General features: G+C 41.3%; 1 protein-coding gene across 6 annotated transcripts in view; it reads left to right on the top strand.

The window, feature by feature from the left end:
* Positions 1-20620, top strand: part of MAST4 (microtubule associated serine/threonine kinase family member 4) — a 552196-nt gene that overhangs the window by 229822 nt on the left and 301754 nt on the right. The window lies entirely within an intron of this gene.

Raw genomic sequence — 20620 nt, 5'->3', positions numbered from 1 at the left:
TGTGTGCAGTAAGTTTACAAAAGTTGCACGGATATCTCTCGGTATTCTACAGAGGACACCCTAATAAAGTATAAATGACTTTTCCCTCCCTAAACAGAATTCCCATTAAATTCCTGCTGGTGAGTGAGGACAGGCACGTGCGGAAACTGTGATGAGATGAAGAGTACAGTACCGCCACATTTGAAATTGAAAAACAAACCTGGGTGACCTCCTCTTCTTAACAGTGTCATGGAGGGTGGTGCCTTCTGGTTGACACCCACGGCAACTCTAAAAAGATGGTTAGTAAGTGTGAAGTTCTTCTGTGATCTCCCCTCCCCCCACCCACCCCACTCTGGTTCCTTTGTTCCATGTCCTCACTCCCAGACTGGTGGAGCATCAGGGTATCACTTCTGGTGCAGGTTAACGTCTCTGAAAGCCATGGCTGGTTACACACGACTGTAGGGATAAAGAGGTAGTAGTGTGTTTGATAAGGCTGCATGACTGGTGTAATAATGTCTGTCGCATTCTAAGAGATAAACCTAGGATAAGCTTAACTTTTTCTAGTCATGTGGATTTGAGAGATCTGAGTGTCCCTGTGTCTATGTAAATTTTTCACTGAAAAACCATTTCCCCTTATCTTTCTTTTTCTCTTTTGTCCAAATGGTCATTATTTCTTTTAAGTCTTCCCTCAGCTGTTTGTGATGCTGGGGGAAAGCTGGTGGGATTTTAAAAAATAAACAAATAGGACTCAAGAAATATTTTATGGATAAGCAAGAGAATGCCCCTACTTTTATCAGTTTGTTCCTTCTAGTTGGTGTCACGTGAAAGGGGAAAAGTTTTGTCACAACAGATGAAGGTCTCACATGTGTAATATTGTTAAGAAATGTTTAAATGTTTGTCCTGAGTTTGCACAGTGGTTTCTGAGTCTCATCAGAGACTTAGAGGAGAGTGTAGACTTCCAAGGAGTCAACTTGGAAAATGTTACAGAGTGTTTGGACATAAAGTTTTCCAGCTTACTGCTTCACGGGCTTTTCTGCCTGTGGGAATAGTTTTTTGAATGAATGGAAGGAAAAGGCCTGATTCCTGTAAGAATTTTTGTAGAGAAGAAATTCAGAACTCTTTTCTAAATATATATCTTATGTTTTGAGCAGATGGAACAGACCCTTAGGTATATTGCAGTGAGCACAAAGTGCATTAATATAGCCAAGACACTCAATTATATATTTAATAAACTGCCTACAGAGTCAGCAGAAATTAAACATTTATAACAAGTCCTAGTTTAAAATAAGCTAGTGAAGTTGCATAAATAGGTTTACCAGAAATTTTGCAAGCTTGCCTTTTTCCAAGAAGGCAGGGACAGTATCTTTTTAAAGTTAGCTTGGTGTCCACATGGCCTAGCACATAGTAAATGCTTATTTAATGAATATGGGTAGGAACTAGACATCAGGCATGCTCTAACTCTAGTTCCTACTCTAGATACTGCTCTGTCTAGACTATATCCATATCAGTGGTGACTTTTAATTGTGCTTGGTTTGTGCGTTGTTTAGCCACAGCTGGATAACACATCTTCCCAAAATGTAGCTGCTTTGAACAAACATCACATCGTAGCTTTTGTGGCTGAAAATCCAGGTGCAGCTTCCCTGGGCGATCTGTCTCCCGAGCTCTCACAAGACTAAAATCAGGATACCGGCTAGAGCCACAGTTGCTTTAAGGTTAGACTAGAAGTGGACCTGCTTCTGGTCACTAAGTGGTTATTGGTAAGATTGAACTCCTTGCGGGCTCTTGGAGCAAGGGTCTCCATTCCTAACTAAGTGTTGCTGGGAGACCATCTCCTGCTCCTTGTGACATGACCCTCCCCCACAGGGCAGTTCCAGCATGACCGGCTCACTTCCATCGGAGTAAGCAAGTGAGAGAACGAGAGAGGACAACACGACAGAGGAGTCACAGTAACCTAACCTCAGAAGTGATACCTCATCACTTTTGTCAGACTCTAATCTTTTTTTTTTTTTTTTTTTTTTGACAGAGAGAGATCATAGGTAGGCGGAGAGGCAGGCAGAGAGAGAGGGGGAAGCAGGCTCCCTGCTGAGCAGAGAGCCCAATGTGGGGCTTGATCCCAGGACCCTGGGATTATGACCTAAGCTGAAGGCAGAGGCTTTAACCCACTGAGCCACCCAGACACCCCTCAGACTTTAATCTTGAGGGAAGAATCCCTAAGCTCCGCACACAGGGGGAAGTGATTTGAAAATGGTATGCTTATTAGGCACTGAGATCACTGGGAACCATTTCAGAGGCTGCCTGCCTGTGTTGGAAAAGGGAATACGTGTGGACTGAGAGCATCTCCACGGACAGAGGCAACCACTCCTGCTTCAGGACATGGTCATCTCTTATGTGCCTTGACATTGGCTTCTGTCACATTCACTCTGTGTCTGTCCGTGCGTGTGTGTATGTGTGTTCTCCCTTACAAGACTGTAAGTTCCTTGATGACTGAGGGCTTACCTTGTTTATTTCTGTGTCTATAGTACACATGTTCTTTGGCACTTAAATATTTAGAAAAGAGTAGAACTCAGGAATTAGAAAAAAGCTATTCAGAGCTGGCCTAGATGGTTCTCTTTATTTGACTTCTCTGGAGAGCAGAGCTGGATACAAGGTTGTGAGGGCATATAGGAGGCACATGGAAGGAAAGCCAATCTAAGATTGTAGCGACGGGCCCTGGAAATGTCATTCCATGGGGACCTCTTAAGATACACATTGAAAGAAGCTCTCTCGGAACCTTGCATTTGAAGGACTCTTTCAGGAAGCTGGAATATTTACCTACCACCAGCCCTTGGGCCCCACTGATTGAAGGTTGTCCCTGAGGAATCAGCTCCTTCTCACTCTGGGCCCTACATGCTACCATGATCTTAGAAAGTGTCTGGGGCAGAATTAGAAAAATACACAGTGTGTGTCGGAGATGAACACTGTCAGCGTCAGGTGAGTCAGAGCTTGCTCTGAATCGCACCGCAGTGGAGACTGAAATCGGGAAGGATGTGGGACAACTGTCAGGGGCATGGTGCAAGCCAGGTGTGGTGCCTGCTGCATGAGCAGTGGGAGTGAGGCCCTCGTGACAAGAAGGATCAGAGGAAGCCCTTGATGGTCAGGGTGGGAAAGTGCAGGAGGTCACTCTTTGACCCTTACCTAGAATTGGAAGGGATAAATCCTTTTGTGTGGTAGTTTCTCGAAGTTCTGTGCTATTTTATCTTACTGTTTTCACTTGAACATAAGGAAAAGTAAGATACTGATCTCAGTTTTGAAGGGTTATTAATTGCCCTCACATGTGCCAGTCAATGTCAGTGCTGTCTGGAGGAAAAGATTAGAAATTCCTGTGTGTTGTCTTTATCAGGAAGACACATACTGACTGATTGCCTTTCTGATTTTAAATCTGATTTTCTTTTTATCTGACTATGAATCAAAGGCTGTGCATCGCACAAAGACAGTCCTTATGCCCATGTTATCATAGGAAGATCTTTGGATTGTGCTTTGTATGAAATTGGAGTGTCCTTGGTTTAAATACTGACCTAGACAAGAGTCACAGTTACATGACCAGCAATCATCCGTGCTCTTAAAAAAAAAAAAGAAAATTCCTAAAACACTGCAAAGAGTACAGAACGATACAGCACTTCAATACCAAACATCTGGAATTAATAAATGTGTACATTTTGTCCTTTTTTTCAGATAATAGTTATAATAAAAGTAATTGAACATTATAGCAACAAAAAAAAAATGTTAAAACATCCATAACATGACTAAAAACTCCTTCCAAGGATTTTGTTTCTTTGTCCACCCTCCTTCCCAAAAGTAACGCCCCTGGTAAATTTGGTGTGTATGTTGAGTTTTTTTTTTTTTCATCTATAATTTTGCAACTTTCTTTTCTTTCTTTTTTTTTTTTTTTTTAGATAGATTTAGGTTGATTCACATAGATTTAGTTCATCCATTTAAAATACTAGCATTTCGGGGCACCTGGGTGGCTCAATGGCTTAAAGCCTCTGCCTTCGGCTCAGGTCATGATCCCGGGGTCCTGGGATCGAGCCTCGCATCGGGCTCTCTGCTCTGCAGGGAGCCTGCTCCCCGCCCCCGCCGCCTGCCTCTCTGCCTATTTGTGATCTCTGTCTGTCAAATAAATAAATAAAATCTTAAAAAAAATAAAATAAAATACTAGCATTTCATCTTAGGAATAGGCCACAGTTTTTTTCTATCCTTTCCCTTAATAATAGACATGTCAGTGTTTCTAAGTTTCCTGTTACAAGAATGCTTCAGTGGACATCTGTGTATGGATTTCTTGCTTCCTGTATGTAAGGATGATCTAACGGCGTGTGCCAAGAAGCAAAATTACTGGTTTCTATTAGATACCTATTTTCACCTTGAATAGATAATGCTGGAACTTTTGTCTGTGTGCTTGTACAAGTGCACACATGGAGACTAGACTGTGGTTTTCTTTTCTTTCATATTCACTGCAACTGCTGTTTTGAGACTTTTTTGACTTTTGCTTTTCTCATGGGTGAAAAGTGATTATTTTCTTCTTCTTCTTCTTCTTTTTTTTTTTTTTTTAAAGAATTACACTAAAGTAGGTTATGTATCTTTTCATATGTGTAATGGCCGTTTTGGGTTTCACCTTCTCTAATATGTTGGGTCCTATCTTTTGCCCATTATTTTTTTTTTATTAACTCCTATATTTTATGCATTAAGAATATCTTGTTTCATTTTGCACCTTTCTTTAAAACTTAAGACATCATTCTGTCATAGAAGACTACAGTTATGATGATGCCCAATTTATTTTTTATTTTTTTTAAAGATTTTATTTATTTATTTGACAGAGATCACAAGCAAGCAGAGAGGCAGGCAGAGAGAGAGGATGAAGTAGGCTCCCTGCTGAGCAGAGAGCCCGATGTGGGGCTTGATCCCAGGACTCTGGGATCATGACCTGAGCGGAAGGCAGAGGCCTCAACCCACTGAGCCACCCAGGTGCCCCAATGAAGTCCAATTTATTGATATTTTTTCATGAGTTTTACCTTGTATACCTGTTGAGGAATATATGTACTTATTCATAGATTAAAAAAATCTACTTCACTTTTTCTTGTAAAATATTTAAAGTCATATTTTGACATTAACTTTCTCATTCATCTGATTTTTTTTAAAGTATGGCTTGTGGCATGGATTAAATTCGTATATTTTCCCAGGTGGAAAGTGAGTTTTTACTGTATCATTTACTGAATTAGTCTATCTTTTCTTCGTTGGGTACTCTGTGTCTATTTTTACTACATTCCCATCTGTGCAAGGGTCTGTTTTTGGGTTCTTTAGTTGCCCCAATCTGTTTGTTTATTCCGTAGTGAGCACCACATGATTCTTTAGTACAGTTTTAAAATAAAGCTTGACTTCTGTAGGGTAAGTCCTTTATTTGGGGGCTTCTTTTATTCAGAATGGATTTGGATATTTTTGATTATTCAGGCTTTGTAGTGAATTTTAGAAACAATTTGTCTAATTCCACCAAAACAAATTGACTTAGAATTTTTATTAGATTGCCAATGTCTATTCAGATTAATTGGGGTATCTACGAATCTTCCCATCTATTTGTGACTTACGTCTCCATTAGTTCCAGTATTCATTTATACCCATTAAACTGTTTTTACAGTTTTCACTGTATAGATCTTTTTTTATCTTTTTGCTTTGTTTTGTTTTACAATGTTTTCTGGACATTTATGCTACTGGTAAGTAACATTGTATTAATTTAAGGGATACCATGTAATTTTTTTTTTTAATATTTTATTTATTTGACAGAGAGAGAGAGAGAGCAGAAGTAGGCAGAGAGGCAGGCAGAGAGAGGGGGAAGCAGGCTCCCTGCTGAGCAGAGAGTCCAATGCAAGGCTCCATCCCAGGACCCTGGGATTATGACCTGAGCCGAAGGCAGAGGCTTAACCCACTGAGCCACCCAGGCACCCCTCACGTAATAATTTGATATATGTTTATGTTATGAAATGATCAACACAAATTTACTTAACATCTATCACCTCACATAGTTTCTTTTTTTGTGTGTGATGAGAACTTGTAAGATCTAATCTGTTAGGAACTTTCAAATATATAATATGGTGTTGTTACAGTAGTCTCTATGCTGTACTTTACATCCCCAGAACTTACTTATTTTTTTACTGGAAGTTTGTACCTTCCAGTACAAACTGGAAGTTTGTATCTTCTGACCCATTTTGACCACCCCCTCACCCCTTACCTCTGGCAACTACCAAACTGTTCTCTGTTATCTATGAGTTTGTTTGTTTGTTTGTTTTGGATTCCATATACATGTATATTATACAATATTTGTCTTTATGTCTGATTTATTTTACTTAGCCTAATGCCCTCAAGGTCCACCTGTGTTGTAGAAAATGGCTAGGTGTCTCTTTTTTATGGCTCAGTAATACTCCACTCCACGTTTTCTTTATCCATTCATCGTCACTAAACACTTAGATAGTGTCCATGTTTTGGCTATTGTAAATAATACTCAGTGAACATAGGAGTACAGATCCTTTGTGAGTTAGTGATTTTCTTTTCTGTGGATATATCCCCCAGGTCATATAGTAGTTCTATTTTAAATTTCTGGGGGAACTTCCAGAAGTTTTCCATGGTGACTGCACCAGTTGGCATTCCCATCAATGGTATATACAAGGAGTCCCTTTTGTCGACATCCTTGTCAACACTTACCTCTTATATTTTTGATAATAGCCTTTCTAAGAATTATGAGTTATATCTTATTGTAGTTTTGGGTTCCCTTGATGATTAGTGATGTTGAGCATCTTTTCATTTACCTTTTGGCCACTTATATATTATTTAATCTTTTAATGGATTTTTTTTTAAGATTTTATTTATTAGAGAGAGAGAGAGAGAACACAAGCAGGGGGAGTGGGAGAGGGAGAAGCAGACTCCCTGCAGAGCAGAGAGCCAGATGTGGGGCTCAATCCCAGGATCCCGGGATCATGACCTGAGCCTAAGGCAAATGCTTAACCGACTGAGCCACCCAGGTGCCACATTAGATATATTTCTAGATACCCTTTGACTTTATTTGCTATCATGAATTCTTTTTTTTCCCCTTTTATGTTTTCTGGTTGGTTATTGCTGGTATATACAAATACTGTTGTTGTTGTTGTTTTTAAGATTTTATTTACTTATTTGACAAAGATCACAGGTAGGCAGAGAGGAAGGCGGGGGGCGGGGGGAAGCAGGCTCCCCATTGAGCAGAAAGCCCGATGCGATGCGGGGATCAATCCCAGGACCCTGGGATCATGACCTGAGCTGAAGGCAGAGACTTTAACCCACTGAGCCACCCAGGCACCCCTAAATACTGTTTATTCTGTATGTGATCTTGTATCTAAAGTCTCTTTTAAGCTCCTTTAGTCATTCAACAAATAATGTCTATAGAATGTCATATATTAGTAGAAATATTCTGTCAGCTGCAATTATAATAGTGTCCCCATTGTTTGTTTCATCTTTCTCTAACTGCATTCATTGGTGGGGACTTCTAGTATGTTGTTAACTCATACCAATATTACAACAGTTCTTTTTTTTTTTTTAAGATTTTATTTATTTATTTGACAGAGAGAAATCACAAGTAGATGGAGAGGCAGGCAGAGAGAGAGAGAGGGAAGCAGGCTCTCTGCCGAGCAGAGAGCCCGATGCGGGACCCGATCCCAGGACCCTGAGATCATGACCTGAGCCGAAGGCAGCGGCTTAAACCACTGAGCCACCCAGGCGCCCCAGTGTGTTCTTTTTTTTTTTTTTTTAAGATTTTATTTATTTTTTCAGAGAGAGAGTGGGGAGAGAGTGAGCACAGGCAGACAGAATGGCAGGCAGAGGCAGAGGGAGAAGCAGGCTCCCCGCCGAGCAAGGAGCCCGATGTGGGACTTGATCCCAAGACGCTGGGATCATGACCTGAGCCGAAGGCAGCTGCTTAACCAACTGAGCCACCGAGGCGTCTACAACAGTTCTTAATTAGTTGCCTTGCAGCTAGAGAATTACATACAACTTCTTTTTCATAACCTTTTGTGATCACTATTAGATGTACATTAAAATTTCTTATTTTCCTCTCCATATTGGTAATTACCATTCTGTTCTTTGGCATTTTGGTATTCCTTGAAACTGTGCTACATTTAAGTAGCAGAATAATGGATTTGATGTTGGCATCGTACGTTTATTTAAGACACAGGTCAGTGGCTTCCCTGATTCTTGGTTCTCTCTCCTAGCTGATTTGTGCTTCTTTCCCTCCCCTCTTCCCCAAACTTGGTACCTTCCCAATAAACCCTCTTCCTCACACAGCAATAGGACCAAACTAGAAAGCTTTGTCTTGGCTAACTTTTAGTTCATTGACGTCTTTAGACTATATTACAGTTTTCTAAGGGGCATTTTTATCTTACCTTCTATTTTTATCGAATTCAGAGATAATTAGGAAGCAGTGATACTAAGGAATGGATTAAATGTAGCCACTGGGAGCCACGTGAAGGCTAGTCACTGAGTATGATATCATATGGAATGAATGATTTAAATACAAGGAGGAGACTATCTAATGGGGACAGCATGGTCTGTGAGCAACTAACATGCTTGGAGTGTGAGTGGCCTCAGTGGTTGCAGGGAGACCACTGTGCTACCCTGCATATGGGCTCTTTACCCTGGAAACCAGAATGCTGCTAAGACTGCAGGGCACATGGTTTTAAGACTGTCCTAGAATTGGACTTAACCATTGAGCAGTAAGGTTGGTTTTAGGAGGAATTTGTGAGTCGTTTATAAACCATCTCAGACTACTTGAGGTCACTGAACTTAAAAAAAATTTCGAACTGATTAATCCGTACTTCTTTGAAAAAGTGGTCTGATACATCTAGTTACTGATGGACTGTGACCTGTGAAGGTTCCTTGGAGGTAGGGATTGAGAGCACAGGCTGTGTGACCTGTCTGCCTTTGAATCCCAGCCCCACTTCTTAGCAGCTCTGTGCCTTCAGGCACATTTTTTTAAAACTTCTTCATGCATTATGTTGTCATCTGTAAAATGGGGATACTCACACTGCCCAATTTGGAGAGCTATTATGAGGAATAACGTAATTAATACACAGCATGCCCAACAGAGCTTTGCACACAGCAAGTGTTATGTGTAACTGTTAAGTATTTAGAAACTCAGGTTCACAAGAATATTTGTTCTCTTCTATGGACCTTGCAGTTTGATTGAGACAATAAAATACACGATGCTGGTTTTTTGTTGTCGTTGTGTTTGTGCAAGAAGAGAGGTTCCCCATTTGGATAGCTGTCGCTTGTGGCTGTCAGTGATGGAGTACCCCTTACTCCTGCAGGAGTGTTTGAGGAAAGTATTCCCTTGGGATTAAGTGTTAAGGAGTTAAAGACAAAAGCCTTACAACATTTCTTTAAATATCTGTTTCAGCTGCATAAGATTAGCACATTTTTCTTGGCAGAGAACACCTTTTCCTTTTTTGCTAGAGTCCCCCCCCCCCCCCCCCCCCCAATCCATGGCCTTTCTTGTTTTTCTCCCACAAACACTTCCTCTGAGGCTTCTGTCTTTCTGTCATCTGCCCTGGTTATCTGCCCCATGCTTCAGCCCTTCCCTCCCACCACTTCCCATCGTCTGACTGTTAAAAAAAAAAAATCCAAACTTGGTCATGGATTGTTTAGCATGTTTCCTTCCTCTTTTGCATTCCCGTGGGTGTCTGGGACAATCAGAGTGGAAGTGCCCTCAAAGCATGGGAAAGTCACTGTGTCACTGGGGATGGACGTCACTTTTAGAGTGCAGGCAGGACACGTGATGAATGGGGCCCCAGACACAGTGCCTGAGTCTGGTGCTTGGAAAGCAGGCCAGGAAGCCGTCTGCTTCTCTTCTCTCGTCACCGCTCAGTTATCTCCAGAGAGGTTAGTGGGCTCAAGATTGGCCTTATCTGAGATCACTGGAGGTGGGCATCGTCTGCTGTCACCCTGTAGGATTTCTTTGCGTGAGGACAGGGAATACGAGTCATCCGTGATCTCCCCAAAGCCTGGAACTCTGGCATCTAAGCTCTGTTGCTCTGCTTACTCACAAATGGAGAAAATACGCAAAGTACTCACAGAATCAGTTACATCAAGTTTTAACTAGAAGTGAGCTGCACGGATGTTAGAGGCACTACACAGTTACCACGGGTCCTCACAGTACCTTGAATGGCCAGCATTTGTCACACTGACTCATGCCAGGCATGTGCTGAAGGTGTCGCATCCCTTATTTCTTCTCATACACTGTGGAGGCAGCTGTTGTTCCATTTAACAGGTGCAAACGTGTGGGTGTTTCAGACCTTCTTCACCGTGACAGAGCGCCTTTCACATCTGCTTTATGCACCTCACAGGCCAGAGCACAGCAAGGAACTACGAGTAAAGAAGACAAAACGCGTTTTTTTTTTTTTTTTTTCAATACTCTCCAGATCAAAGACGGTTCAGATTACAGAGGAGAGGATGAAATTACAGCACTGTGACTTGAACTTGAGGATCCATCTATTTGTATCTGTTTAAAAGTTCACGTCTTCTAAGCATCCAAAGCCTTCCTAATGAGAGGGAGTGACAAGATGACCTTTTATTCATATCCCTACTCAAGGATTTGTAGCGAGGACACGTCGGTAAAAGATGCAGTTGTCATTATGCTACGGGTTAGCAGTGTTAGATCAGGTGTTCGGTGTTGTAATTATGATCGAGGTGGGTGTGTAGGCCCTTAATCTGTTTCGTGTATGAATCTTTGAGGTAAGCAGCTGCCAGACAAGTCAGTGGAATGCCATCGGACCTCAGTCTGCAGTGCCGGGTTGCGTTTTCGTGCCTGGGCCCCTGGCTATTCTCCCCATCCCGCCAGAACAGGCAAAACAAATCAAAACAGCTCTGAGAAGTCTGGTGCATCCCCCTGCTTAATTGAAACCCCAATCAAGTCTAATTATCAGAGCCATATTACTTGCTGGCAAGTAATTTGCTTTGGGTACAACTCAGAGCTATGTTGGAAATTTTATTTTGCCTTCAGAAAATTGGTTTACCTTTAAATTCCCCCCCCCCCCCCCGATTTCCCTGTGGAAAATTGGTTCTCTTAATTTAGGTATCTTGAAATTTTTCTCATTAAAAAATGTGTGGCATGTGATAGCATTAGATTTTTTTTCTAAATTGAAGTGACTTAAGTGGGTTGACATATGTGCTGCGGTATAATTGTGCTGTGTTTTTGGAGCTCAAGACAGTAATTACATCCATAAACTTATTGTCTATGGTAAAATATGTTAACTGGTCTTTGACATAAAATTCATTAATTTGAATCAATATATAATGTTCTAAAATGCTCTAACAAAGGATCATTGACGGATGGGTAGAATACCCAGGCAGAGACCCAGACATTTCTCTATGAACAGCAGTAAACGTAAACATTTCTAAATAGCAAGTCAATACTGTGATTCCCAAAACACACATACCACGAAGCCTACAAGAAATCTGAACTATGACAGGACCCAGTAATTGAATTTACTTGTTTTTCAGACAGGGCCTCCTGTATATTTTTGATCTGTACCATCCTGAGCTCACATTCCTAGAGAATCTTGCCATTTCAGACATTCAGATGCATCACAGTTGGTGACAGGTGTGGGTGCCGAGGTCCAGCAGGGCTCAGTGACTGGGACTGTCTTCCTTCACCCGTCCGGGCTGGGAGGAGACTGGCCCTCTGCATTTGCCACTGGCCTTCGGCGTGCCAGAGCCCCCTTCTGCAAGGAATGTTACGGGACTCAGTACAGACTGGCTTTTCTCCTCTCCTAAGCTTGAACAACTTTAAAAGGCAAACTGAAGTGTGCTTGGGCTGGGAAGTGATTTTGAATTCAAAGTAAGCATTTCCTCAGGAATCCAAAACCAGGATTTTCTTCTGGCTTGAGACTGCAGATCTCAAAATACACATGCATGTAAAAACCTGTTGACAAAAGTAAAAACCCCTGCCGTTGGATACATGGATACATGGTGCTTTACAGATAATACCGAGTTCACCCCCTGAGTATTTCTGGGAAGCAAGAGCCAGAGAAGAAAAGTACCACTTGGATTCCCTGCTTAAATTTTTTTTTGTGTCTGCTCCCTTCAAACACGCAGGCATGTCCGTAGTGATTCGGTGCGAATACGTGGATCGTAAGCTGTTCAGCAACGGCAATTTTTTTTTTTTTTTAATGGGTAATGGTCTTTTTCCTAATTCCAGTAGAGTTAACATACAGTGTTATCTTGGTTTCACGTGTTCAGTGTAGTGATTCAACAATTGTATACGGGACGCAGTGCTCATCAGGCTATGTGTGCTTATCCTTAATCCCCTTTACCTATTTTCCCTGTCCCTCTGGCAACCATCCATTTGTTCTTTGTGGTGAAGAGTCTGTTTTTGGGTTTGTCTCTTTTTCCTTTGTTCATTCGTTCTGTAGCTTAAATTCCACCTGTGAGTGAAATCGTATGGTATCTGACTTTCTCTGACTTATTTCACTTAGCGTTACACTCTCTAGATCCATTCACGTTGTTGGAAATGACAAGATTTTGTTCTTTTTTATGGCTGAGTAATATTCCTCTCTCTCTCTCTTTCTCTCTCTCTCTCTGTGTGTGTGTGTGTGTGTGAGTGTTCATGTCTTTTTTATGCATTTATCTGTCAGTGGATACTTTGGCTGCTTCCATATTTTGGCTTTGTAAATAATGCTGCCCTAAACATAGGGGTATATGTCTTTTTCCTTTAGTGTTTTTGTGTTCTTTGGGTAAATTACCCTGTAGTGGGGTTACTGGATCATATAGTAGTTTAATTTTTTACTTTTGGAGGAAACTGTACTGTTTCCCATGGTGTCTGTGCTGGTTTGCACTCCCACCAAGAGTGTACGAGGGTTCCTTTTTCTCCACATCCTTGCCAATGCTTGTTCTTGCTTGTGTTTCTGATTTTAGCCTTTCTGACAGGTGTGAGGTGATGTCTCATTGTGGTTTTGATTTGTATTTCCCCGATGATGAGTGATGTTGGGTGTCTTTTCTTGTGTCTGTTGGACATCTATATGTCTTTTGTGAAGACATGTCTGTTCATGTCTTCTGTCCATTTTTTAATTGGGTTATTTGTTTTGGGGGTGTTGTGTGGCCTAAGTTCTTTATATACTTCGGATGCTAAACTTTTGTCAGATGTTATTTAGCAGGGGAATTTTTTTTTAATTTCTTAAAGATTTTATTTTTATTTATGAGGGAGAGAAAGAGAGAGCACAAGCAGGGGGAGGTGCAGGGGGAGAAGCAGACTCCCATGGAGCAGGGAGCCCGACATGGGACTTGATCCCAGGACCCAGGGATCATGACCTGAGCCCCAGGCAGATGCTTAACCAACTAAGCCACCCTGGTGCCTCTAGCACCAGGGGAACAACAAGTGCTGTTTCAGAGTCAGGACCGGGCAGGGAAGAGAGAAAGGAAGCAGTCCCTGTGCTTACTGGTGTTAACTGGGGCTCAGTTGCCCTAGGGTTACTTTGTAGCTTCTTTCTGACTTACAAATCAGTTTGTACATCTCTGCCTTCCTCTCTTTGAGCTCTTCTCTACTCTCCCTTTCTCTCCCATCCTCTCCCTTGCCCCACTTCCCTTTCTTTTACCTCCTCTGTCCTCTCCCTTCCTAGTTCTCCATTGTCTTTCTTCTTCCTTCCTTCCTTCCTTCCTTCCTTCCTTCTCTTCTTTCTCTCTCTTATTCTTTCTTTCTTTCTTTCCCTGACTCCCTTTCTCTTTTTTTCTTTCTTCTGCTCTTTCCACTACCCATCTCCCGTGCAGACTTGCATCAAAGGGCTCCACAGCTTTTGCTGTCAGGTTGGGTTAGGCCCAGTGGGCAGGAGCTTTGGAAGCAAGGAGGGGAAATAGAGAATACAATAGAAGCCATTCTCCGGTTCCCGTCCTGTGGCCTTAGCCCAGGCTGGCTAAATGGTCTTATGAAAGTAAGGGCACTTGTCAGGTGACCCTCTATATAGGTCTGTCCTACATGTCCTGGAAGCAGCTCCTCCCTTTGCCTCTTCTGGCCTAGGGGTGAGGAAGGAGCCCTACTCCTCTTACTTCTTTGTAAATAATTTTGACTCAAAACACCTTGTCTGAGTTATGCATTCTTTTTTTGCTGTGGGAACCCCGCTGAAATATTGGGTGTGAATGAGCTGGTATAATTGTGCATCACGTATATAAATTTGCTTCATTTGTTGGTTTGATAATTATTTATCAGCATCCGTCACATGCCAGGCAGAGAATAAATGAGACCAACCTCCCAGCCTTGTAAGAACTTAGAGGAAAAAAAGATGAACACATGCATGTATAATATAATATCACAGAGTAGTCACTGTTAGGAAGTAAAGGAGGAGAAGGGGAAAGGGAGGGATGGGGGTGGTCTTTTAGGGGAAGGGACATTGGAGCATTCCTGAATGCAGTGAATGGGCATGCTTTGCAATAGTCATAGGACTGTTTTCTAGTGAAGGGAATCACAGGGAACGTGAGTTGGGAATGTGCTTGAAGAGCTCAGGAAACAGCACAGACACCAGTGTGGTCAGAGTGGAGTGGGGGTTGGGGCGGGGCTGAAAGCATAGGATCCAGACAAGTACCCAGGCCTGGACTTCGTAGGCCCTCGAAGGATTTGCGGTGTGTAGAAGGGAAATGCACTGGAGGGCTTGGAGAAAAGGAATATTGCATGTATTGTACAGGGTGGCTTTGTCTGCTGCTGGGAGACCCTACAACAGCAAAAGTAGCAGAAGGGATGTGAGGTGTTGCTGGATTCTGGATGACTTGGATGGTGGTGTGTGTTGAATTGTTGGCCTCCTCGTACGTGGAAGCCTTAGCCGCTGTATTTCAGAACGCAACGTTGCTTGGAGACAGGGTCTTTACAGAGGTAATCAACTTAAAAGGAAGTTGTTAGGGTGGTCCCTGATCTAGTGTTACTGGTGTCCTTATAATAAGGGGAAATTTGGGGACAGAGGCAGACCTGCCTGGGGAAAGATAGCGTTCAGAGACACAGGAAGAAGAGGGCCATCTAGAGGTCAAGGAGTGAAGCTGTGACAGCTCCTTCCCTCAAGGCCCTCAGAAGGAAACAACTTGCTGACTGACCCCTTGATCTCAGACTTGGGGCCTCCAGAACTGTGAGAAAGTAAGTATCTTTTGTTTAAGCTGCCCATTTTGTGGTAATTTCTTATGGCAGCCCCGCAAATGTTATAGATAAGTGTCTTGGATGAGGTGGGTAATGATAAAAGTAAGAAGAGTTGAATTTGAAATATGTTATGAAATGAAAACCGATAGGATTTGGTGATGGATTAAATATGGGTGTGTGGGGTTTAGTATCTGGCCCATGCGAACTGAGATTACGAATGAGACAGGAAGGTTGATGCTAGGTCATTGGTTAGAGCAGTTGGGTGAATGTCAGAGATAAGGGAAGATAGAGATGAGGTCCACTGAGGAGAGCAGATTTGGGGGACAGAGGTCAAGAATTGGATCATGGACTTGTAAAATACGCAGTTTTGCAATTTGCTTAACATCTCAGAGTAGTTAGTTAGGGTTGAGGGGGAGGTGTTAGGGTAGAGTTGTAAATGCCCATTTGCAGTCACTACCCACCCTGCCCTCCAGATAACTCCTGCAGAGCCTGGGCTGCTCCCTGCCGCCCGAGATTGTATGAACAGCACTGGTTGCACACAGATGAGTATAGACAGTACATGGATATTTTTATGTCGTGTTCAATATAGTTATCTTAATATATATTAGAAAAAATGTAACTGGGGTGCCTGCGTGACTCAGGTGGTGAAGCATCTGCCTTTGGCTCAGGTCATGATCCTGGGGTCCTAGGATTGAGTCCACTCAGGGAGCCTGTATGTCTGTCTCCCCACCCCAGCTTGTGCTCTCTCTCCAATAAATAAATAAAATTCTAAAAAAAATGTAACCGGAACAACAAAGCCAAGATTTCAAGATATTATTACTTAGGCGATCATTAAAAATTGAAGTATTCTATTTTTTAAAAATGGAGCTGTCTTTCAAAATAATTAAAAGGATAACATACATAGTAGATGTAATAGAAGAAGTACATGAATATGGGAAAAATGACTAAGTGCATGATTGAAGTTTGGGACACAACTTAAAACATCAGGGTCTAAAGATCCCTGTCTTACAGTCTAAGAACCACTTCCTTGCTGTGGTTTTGAACTGTAGGTCAAATCCCTCAGATGTGGTAGCTAGAGATGGGCCTTTGTTTAAAAAGAAACTAGACTAGATGAGCAAATAGATCACACTGCTGGCGGTATCGTCCTGTGTTGCTGAATGATGGGAAATACATTTCTCGCTGAGCATCGCAGTGACAAAAGTTAGCCATGGTGTTAGGGTTTGCTTTCGGAGGTGAGAGCATCCCTTCCACTACCCCATTTTGGTGACTCTTAAACTCTAGTCAAAAGTTTGAAAGAAAAACAAATGATGTACTTTCATCTTTACAAGGTTATTACTTACGGAGGTTTTTATAAAGTATAGAGGGATTAGTTCCACGGGTTATAGAATTGTACCATGTCCTCATTGAAAATGTGCTCTCACTTCTAAATGGCACATTGCTTGCATGTTCATTTGGGTTTTTGATCCTTATTTTGATATGCTTGGTAATTGTTAAATCTTCCTAGCTTGGGGAGTCTTTGAATCAGTCTGTTTTCAAGAAGTTTCTTGACTTTGTGTGGTCCTGGATTGCTTGATAGACATGAAGGATCTCCCTTACTAGTAACTTTTTGCAGGGGCGTTGTTGTATTTTAGTCAAGTGTTTAGGAAGAGCTTCCCTTGGAAGTAAAATACACTCATCACAGACAGAAAGATGTCTCTGAGTTGGGAGAAAATTTTTATTACCTGAGAATGCATTTGATTTTTTCCAGAGTTAAAATTGTTTTGAATGGACTTTTAAGAAGTTGTCTGGAGCCCGTGAAACCATTATGTTTATTTTGGTTGTTATCTTATATAAAAATATCTAGGCTGGGGGGTGCCTGGGTGGCTCAGTGGGTTAAAGGCTCTGCTTTTGGCTTGGGTTATGATCCCAGGGTCCTGGGATTGCAGGGAGTCTGCTTCCTCCTCTCTCTTTCTGCCTGCCTCTCTGCTTACTTGTGATCCCTGTCAAATAAATAAATAAAATCTTTTAAAAAAAAAAAATCTAGGCTGGAAATGTCCAACGATAGATTTTTTTTTTTTTTTTACAATAATGGGATTAATGCCAAACTTACAAATACACTGGGTTTAAAACTTTTCTTGTGGCTCTAGTTTTGAGATAGAGTACCTTATACATGACGTAAAGAAGTAGTTACTCTAGCAATCAGATGTCAGCCACTAAATTCACCGGACACCCATTATTTCATGCCTGATAAATTGTTTTCCACAGAGTATTCATTTGTATGGTGCAAATTAGGCTAAAGTACGATGCTATCGGATCTGTAATGTTTAGGGAACAATAATTTCTTTAAAAAGTATGATCTGCAGTGCTAAGGGATGTTTATAATTTCTAAAATGACTTACTTAACAGGAGAAGGCTTGATGAAAGCATTTAGCACGGAGATGAAATATGTCTCATTAAGTTTCCAGATTATGCACATGTCAGTACTTCCTTTGTTATTTTTTAATAGTTTATTTACATAACCCAGGGCCGCTCCTTTTATTAGTGGTGGTTATCACAGCAAAAGCATTTTGGTTAAATTAACCTGAGCAATATAATGTACTTCTGTTTTCACAAAACTGATGGTGAAGCTTCCTGCCCTCTTTCTCCTGTTCCTTCCCTGGTGGTAAAGAGCCCCTATTTACATATGCAAATAAGCTGCTCCGTGGAGAGCCCCCTGAGCCACCCAGGTCCAATCTGTTATTTTGCTGATGTTGATGGAATTAGCCAGGAGGTAAATGCTACCTGGAGACTGATGTCTCAGTCTGGAATGACAGATACCAGAGTCTAAAGGCTGTCATTTCAGAGGAAAAATAGCTTCTTGGGATTAAAAGTTTGGGAAAAGAAAATGAAGTCACATCTTCTGTCTTTAACATTAGCCTGAATGATATAATTTTCTGTTTTTCTTGAGTAGGGAAAACTGTATGTACAATTTTTTTTTTCTGTAAGATGTTGGTTTCCTGCATTACCGTTAATAAAAGCCCTGTTTGCTTTTTTAAAAATGTCAAGTATTTCATAATTGACTTTATACGACTGCTTGTGCTCCACGGTGCATTGTTCGTACTTCCCCTGGTTGTGTCAGGACATCTGGCCGATAACAAAACTGGAAAAAGAAAAGAACACTCTTTTAAATGAAGGTCTCCCTAAAATGAAGAAGCAGACGTTTCTAGCTTCTGATGCGTTAAATTCTTCTCAAAAGTTTTAACCAGTACCTAGCTATCTATGTCTTTCCACAAAGCCTCCGTATCCAACTGATTCCAGAATATGTGAGTAACTGACCATGACTAACTCCCCCCCCCCCCAGTGGTAGAATACAATGCGACTATTCTATTGAGAATTAAGATTAGTTTTAAGATAGGAGTCATAGGAAGGAAAAACTTGGTGTGAGCTGTTCACAATTCCTTTATTTTCTCTCCATATGGAATTCATTAAAATGACATCAATCCTCCAGACTGTTCTTTGGTTTCTATTAAGATGTATTACCAGAATCTGTATAAATGTATTGATTATTTCATACACGTATTTGTTCACTGCAAGCAGACTGTTGTCACAGATCCATTGTACTTGATGATAAATGAGATAAAATGGAAACCAGGCTTCAAAAACCTGTCTTCCCCACCACTCTCCTCCTGGAATGATGTGCTTACTCTCTTTCAACCGGCCTTCCACAGGGGAGGGAGTTTAAGATTCAGATTCTAGTTTTAATATCAACATCTGCCCCCTGCTGAGTTCATGGTGCAATTAGCTAATAAAAAAACAAAAAAACATTTTCACCTTGCAGTGAGAAGAAGAGCAATAAACCGCAGGCCTAGGATTTAGTTAATTTGCACATTGACTGTAATTGTATATTTAACGCCAGGATTAATTTTTTTCCTCATAAGTGGAAGCCTGGCACTGTGCATTGGAACTCTTAAATCAGTTGTAATCATTTCACAGGGAGGTTAATAAGGGCAGATAGATCTCCAGATATATTAATGAGGCTATTTATTTGTTTCTATCAAATGACTTTTTTTTAGGAAGAAAAAAACCTTAAAACCACTTTTTTATAAACCATTAAATTTAAAGGAGACTTTTCAAAGCCAGCTAAATAAATAATCTCATGACTTAAAAAACAAAGAGTAGGGGTACCTGGGTGGCTCAGTCTGTTAAGCTTGTGCCTTCGGCTCAGGTCATGATCCCAGGGTCCTAGGATTGGGTCCTGTGTGGTAAGGCTCTCTGCTCAAAGGGGAGCCTGCTTCTTCCTTTCCCTCTGACCCCACCCTATGCTCTTTCCCCCTTTCTCTCTAGCTCACTCTCAAATAATAAGTAAAATCTTCTTTAAAAAAATCGTAAAGCTATTTCTCCTGCAAAACTATTGATTGTTTTGAGTGAGAAGTCATACTCAGTTTTTTGTTTTTGTTTTGTCAAATATTCAATGCATTATTGAGCATCATTTTTTACTGTTAAAACTCTGGTACATTTTCTAGGTCAGCTGAGATTTAAAACTATTTCCTTGGATTCTTTCAGAAGAGAGTAGGGAAAGAATGCATGTTGGCAGAGCAGTTACTAGGAAAAACATAATTCTGACTTGCGGTCTGCTACTTAATGACATTTCCTTTTTGAAAGGTAAGCATTATACTTTGGACACTGAAGTAGTAGTTGTGGGCATTTCAAGTGGATGTGATTGATCCACATGTTAAAAGTAATAGGGCTGTTATTCCTAGAAGAAAAAGAATTCCGAAGTATTATAATAGAGACACTGCATTCTCACTTAAGTAGAAGGCCTTGTGCTCTGCTCTGTGAACAGAGCTGAGCTGACACTAACACTTCTGCTCCCTGTGTCTCTCACTGGAACCAGGGATTTTTTGAGACCTTCTCTCTGTTGCTTTCATCTCCCCATCACTGAAGTTGATGCTTACAGTGGATCAATCATGTTTGCTTCTTAAATTCTTGAGAGAATGGAGAAGCGAAACTCTGTACAATTTATGTGGACCCCTATTCTAAATTTGCCCTTTAAAAGATAATTTCTTGGAATTTTTATTTGGTGTATATGTTTGGCATGGAATAAACAATGGGGAAATGCTAAGTGTTTCTGTGGGATCCGTGTGTCCTCTATATATACAGGAGAGTTAGTAAGACTGGTCAAAGGAGAGACCACCCTCCTACATAGATCAAATGATTAACTTAATGTTTGGTCTCTATTGGGGCCAGTAAAATGTAAGTGCATTCAGGGACAGAAATTTTGGTGGCTGCCAGGCACCAGGAATTCTGCCAGGATGATGCAGAGAGATGGGAGATGTTTCATGTTTTTGAGGAAGACTATGATTCCTGTGTCATTTTGGTGAATCATGGGTGCCAAGTCTGACTCTTAAGAGTGCTCCTTTAATACCTTTTGCTGTTCCAGGAAGATCGACTTCATGTTCAGGGAAACCGGGTTCCAGTTCTCCTTAGTATCCTTAAAATATAATGAGACAGTATCAGATAAGGGAA

The sequence above is a fragment of the Mustela erminea genome, chromosome 3 (genome assembly GCF_009829155.1).
Source record: "Mustela erminea isolate mMusErm1 chromosome 3, mMusErm1.Pri, whole genome shotgun sequence".
NCBI lineage: Eukaryota > Metazoa > Chordata > Mammalia > Carnivora > Mustelidae > Mustela > Mustela erminea.
The sequence above is the reverse complement of the archived record's forward strand: the minus strand, read 5'-3'. Positions and strand labels throughout refer to the sequence as shown.